The sequence below is a fragment of the Silene latifolia genome, chromosome 2, assembly GCF_048544455.1.
Source record: "Silene latifolia isolate original U9 population chromosome 2, ASM4854445v1, whole genome shotgun sequence".
Lineage (NCBI taxonomy): Eukaryota > Viridiplantae > Streptophyta > Magnoliopsida > Caryophyllales > Caryophyllaceae > Silene > Silene latifolia.
This window is the reverse complement of record NC_133527.1, coordinates 136227398-136233238: the sequence shown is the minus strand read 5'-3', so window position 1 is coordinate 136233238 and position 5841 is coordinate 136227398.

The following is a 5841-nucleotide window of genomic DNA, read 5'->3' as shown; positions in this document are numbered from 1 at the left end:
GTAGAACACAGCTTGTTCCAGTCTGAAATCCTCAGGACAATGAACCACATTAAGTATGTTCTCCATCTCTCTATGCCAATTATCTAGCAGAATTGGCGCACCCGTGCCCATGTACTCCATTGGATTAAACCTCGCTATGTTTATACTCATCTTGGCGAAATCCACACCCACCTATTTATCTTTCCCGAACTTCTTTAGAGCCTCAGTAAGAGCATCTTGGTTCTCCAGCATCTTAACTATCTCATCAACGCTCATGTTTTCAGCCCTAGCATACAACGCGGTTCTCTTTGGCGGCATCTTGAAACTATATAAGAAAAGGTAAACATAAACACACATCCCATATCTCAAACACGTATTTGACCTGTGCAGAACCTACTCGCTCGAGTACCACAACCCACTCGATCTAGTTGAGGCCACTCGATCGAGTTGTCCACTTACTCGATCGAGTGCCTCGACTCCAGAATCTGACCAGAAAGCATCCAAAAAATCACTTGATCGAGCCACACTCTTACTCAATCGAGCTAACCCCACTCGATCGAGTGCCCAAAACAGTCTACTACCCAGAAGCGAAAAACACCACACTCGATCGAGCCACTCACCTACTCGATCGAGTGCACCCACTCGATCGAGTCATGCTGACTCGTATACTACCCGCATGCGTATCTCAACCCTTCCAACCAACTATGTATATATACAAAACGACAAACGATAAACATACACACTTTATATATATATATATATATATATATATATATATATATATATATATATATATATATAGATAGAATTAGGATCAAATGAGTCCACCTTCCTTAGGTGAGTCCATAAGTCCTAATCTTAGCCATTAGATTAAAACAAAATCAATGACTAAGATTAATTCTAAAAATAAAGGATCCCTATAAAACCCAATAAACCCTAATTTCATTCATTCTCATTTGCCTCCCTCACTCCCACTTCTCTCTCTAAATCTCTAAATCCCTCTTCCCTTCTTTCTCCACCCAACCCGCCGCCAACCTTACTGCCGCACCCAACCGCCGCTTCCATCGACTCTCCTCCCGCCGCCCTCTGCCTGTTCTCTTCTCCCGCCTCTCTCCCTTGTCGTGGCCGTCCCTCCTCTTATCCTCAACCGCTGCCGCCTCTCTCATTTTTCAGATTACTCTTTTTTTTTTTTTTTTAAATCAGGGATTTTGGTGGCGGTTTGGCAGGGTTGTGGTGGCGTTGGGTGGTTCAGCCGCCTCTCTCCTTTCTCTCTCTCTCTTTTTTTTATTCTTCAGATCTGGCCGCGGGGAGTGTCATTGTGGTGATGGTAGTATTTGTTATGGTTGGATATTTTCACATTACTCGTTTTTTTTTTAAATCATGGATTTAGGTGGTGGTTTGGCAGGGTCGTGGTGGCGGCGGGTGGTTCTGCCGCCTCTCTTATTTCTCTTTTTTTTTTTAATATTCAGATCTGGCCGGTGATGTTGGTGGTTGTTGTGGTAGGATATTTTTTTTGTTCCTTTTCAGATCTGGCCGGGGGTGAGGGTGTTGGCGTGGTTTTTGGTCGTGGTGGTTGATAGTGGTTGTGGTCTTTTTTGGATTTCCTTTTTTTTTGGATTGTCGTTGGTGGTAGCAGTAAACCGTGGTGGGTGGGGTGGTGAAGTGGGGGCTGTTGTGTGTAGTATTTTTTTTTCCAGATCTGGCCATGGATATATGGATTAAAGTTTCAAAGATATCGATTAGAGTTTCACTGATATTGACTAAAGTTTCCCTCGACACCAAAGTTTATTTCACATGACATGGACTAAAGTTTCAAATGACATGGACTAAAATTACATTCCTAAAAATGACATGGCTAAAATTACATTCCTAAAATGACACGGGCTAAAATTACATTCCTAAAAGAATAAAGTTTCATAAACCGTTAAAATTACGTTACATAAATTAAAATTAACATAAAGTTACATTCCTTAAAAAAAAAAAGTTTCAAAAATTATGGTTAAAGTTACGATTATAAAACATTAAAGTTTTATTCATAAAATTACAATATTTATAAAAAAATTATGTATCCGTGAAATTAATTAAATTCAAATTTTGTATAATAAATTGTCTAAAAAAAAAAAATTAAAACTTCAATTTTTGGCATTAAAGTTTCACTCTTAAACATTATAAATCGGTAAAATTAAATAAATTCAAATTTTTATATTAGAAAATGGCTAAAAAAATTAAAGTTTCAATTTTTTGTATTAAAGTTTCACTCGTAAAACATTAAAGTTACATTTATAAATCATTAAAATTAAATAAATTCAAATTTTTATATTATAAATTGTCTAAAAAAAATTAAAGTTTTAAATTTTAGCATTAAAGTTCCATTCGTAAAATACTAAAGTTACACTCAAAAATCAATTTTATATTTTTAAAATAAAATTTTATAACATAAATTTAAATTTTTATTTATAAAATGACTTTAAATATTAAAGTTATAATTGTAAAGAGTTAAAGTTACACTCATAAATTAAAGTTTCATTTATAAAACATTAAAGTTTTCATCTTAAAATTTTAAAATCTCAACCATCAATCTTAGAAGATCAATGGCTAATATTAGGACTTAGTGGACTCACCATTTTAGTTGGACTCATTTGAACTTGCCTCTATAATATATATATATATATATATATATATATATATATATATATATATATATATATGTATATATATATATATATACATATATATATATATATACATATATATATATATATATACATATATATACATATATATATATATATACATATATATATATATACATATATTACCTTTGGTTTCTACAAACACTATCCATTTTCTATTCAATTGTAAATGGCGGTTTTTCTCAACTATGATTCTGTTGTTATTCCACCGTTATTCTACTGTTATTGCACTATTATTCCGCATAATAAGTAGTTTATTCTGCTGTTATTGCAGTATTATTCCACAAAAGGACTAGTTTATTCTGCTGTTATTCCACTGTTAGTCCATCATTATTTTGTTAAAACTATTCATTTTTATTCAAGTGTAAATTAGTCAAGTGTAAAATCAATGGTTTAGACTGCTTTTATTCCACTGTTATTCTACCATTATTCTGCTGTTATTGCAGTATTATTCCGCATAATAAGCAACTACTCTGCTGTTATTGTACTATTAGTCTACACTTATTTTGCTGTTATTCTACTAGTTTAATTAAGCTTTACAAACACTATCCATTTGTACGAAAAATATCCATTTTCTATTCAACTGTCAATGGCTGTTTTTTCTCAACTGTGATTCTATTCTTATTGCACCGTTATTCTTCTGTTATTGCACTATTATTCCGCATAATAATTAGTTTATTCTGCTGTTATTGCAGTATTATTCCACAAAAGGACTAGTTTATTCTACTGTTATTCCACTGTTAGTCCAACATTATTTTGTTAAAACTATTCATTTTTATTCAAGTGTAAATTTAGTCAAATGTAAAAGCAGTGGTTTAGACTGCTTTTATTCCACTGTTATTCTACCATTATTCTGCTGTTATTGCAGTATTATTCCAAATAATAAGAAGCTACTCTGCTGTTATTGTACTATTAGTCTACACTTATTCTGTTGTTATTCCACTAGTTTAATTAAGCTTTACAAACACTATCCATTTCTACGAAGAATATCCATTTTCTATTCAACTGTCAATGGCTGTTTTTTCTCAACTGTGATTCTATTCTTATTGCATCATTATTCTACTGTTATTGCCCTATTATTCCGCATAACAAGTAGTTTATTCTGCTATTATTGCAGTATTATTCCACAAAAGGACTAGTTTATTCAGCTGTTATTCTACTGTTAGTCCAGCATTATTTTGTTAAAACTATTCATTTTTATTCAAGTGTAAAAGCAGTGGTTTAGACTGCTTTTATTCCACTGTTATTCTACCATATTCTGCTGTTATTGCAGTATTATTCCGCATAATAAGCAGCTACTCTGCTTTTATTGTACTATTAGTCTACACTTATTCTGCTCTTATTCCACTAGTTTAATTAAGCTTTGCTTTTATTCCACTGTTATTCTACCATTATTCTGCTGTTATTCTGCTGTTATTCCACTAATTTAATTAAGCTTTACAAACACTATCCATTTCTACGAAGAATATCCATTTTCTATTCAAAGAATATTCATTTTCTATTCAACTGTCAATGGCAGTTTTTTCTCAACTGTGATTCTATTGCTGTTGCACTGTTATTCTACTGTTATTGCACTATTATTCCGCATAATAAGTATTTTATTCTGCTGTTATTGCAGTTTTATTGTGCATAAGGGCTAGTTTATTCGACTGTTAGTGAAGTGTAAATGCAGTCATTTTAGACTGATTTTAGTTCACTGTTATTCTACCATTACTCTGCTGTTATTGCAGTATTATTCTGCATAATTAGCAGTTATTATGCTGTTATTGCACTAGTATTCTGGTAAAGACTTCTGTTATTCCAATATTACTTAAACATAGTAGTAAATAGTACTTAAAGATAGTACTTACATAATAAACATTAACGTTCTAAAATATTAAAGACATTATTTTTAAAGCAATAAATATTTTAAACATATTTTAAAGCAGTAGCCATGGACCATCATCGTTAGATTTTTATATCTTTATTCTATTCTCTGACGCCTGCGCGCAGGTCCTTGGACAGTGCTCTCAACAAACACCGACTCATCCTGGAAAGGGTTTTTGTATCCTTCCATAAGTTCCATGGCTTTCAGAACTGGTGTCCAATCGACAGAGATTGAAGGATAGATTTCAGTGTAATACTTCTTCAAAGCATTCACATCAGCAATGAATTGATTGTCCATGTCGGCTTCTGTGTAGTTCCTATTTATCTTTTCCTTCAACTGTCTACGCATACATTCATTTTGAAGTTCAGCAACCTTCAACTGTGCCCTAACATTGTCGACCTCTCTTATTAAGGCTTCTTCACGGTTTTCTGCTGCCTCTACATTTGTCCTTGTCTCGATCAACTCTATCGAAAGGGACTCTATCTTCCGTTTCGCTTCATTGATTTCCTCCCTTGTTGGGGACCTTCGGTTATCGTCAGTTACGTCACTCATTCTGCAGCATTGGAAGTATGAAACCTTTTGCATTATAAAAAGATGTTTAAAATATTTCAACCAAATTAAAAGCATAGGAAAGCAGAAGAATGAGAATTACCTTTTCTGCAGTATCCAGTATAGTGTAGACAGATAAGAAAAATAAACATCAAAGAAAAATAAAGAATAAAAAGATAAGAAATTACCTTTTTGCAGAGGAGATAAAGTTTTTCTTGGAATGGACTTTTTCAGTGTGTGTGTTTGTTTTTTTACTCGAAATAGCAGTATTTATAGGGGCTTGGGGAATACAAATAGTTTTTCTGTAATAAAGAATAGAAAGATAAGAAATTACCTGCCTACCAAAAAAAAAAAGATAAGAAATTACCTTTTGCAGAGGAGATGCGGAGTTTTTTTTGGAATGTACTTTTTCAGTGTGTGTGTGTGTGTTTTTTTTACATGCAATAGCAGTATTTATAGGGGCTTTAGGAATACAAACAGTTTTTCTGTAATTATATTAGATTAGGTTAGGTAACTGTTTTTAATAAAAACTGAAAAGTGGAACTGCTTTTTATAAATATTACTAATCTGTTATTCAACTATTATTGTAGTGTGTAAATGCAGTTTTATTTTGTGGGTGGTTTGTGGAAAACAGTCAGATAATATTAACAAAAAAAATTAAATTAACTAGTATTAATTCTCATATAATGTAGGTCTCACTTTAGTATCTAGAAGTAACATTTTAGGATAAAATGTAATTCAAACAATGACAAA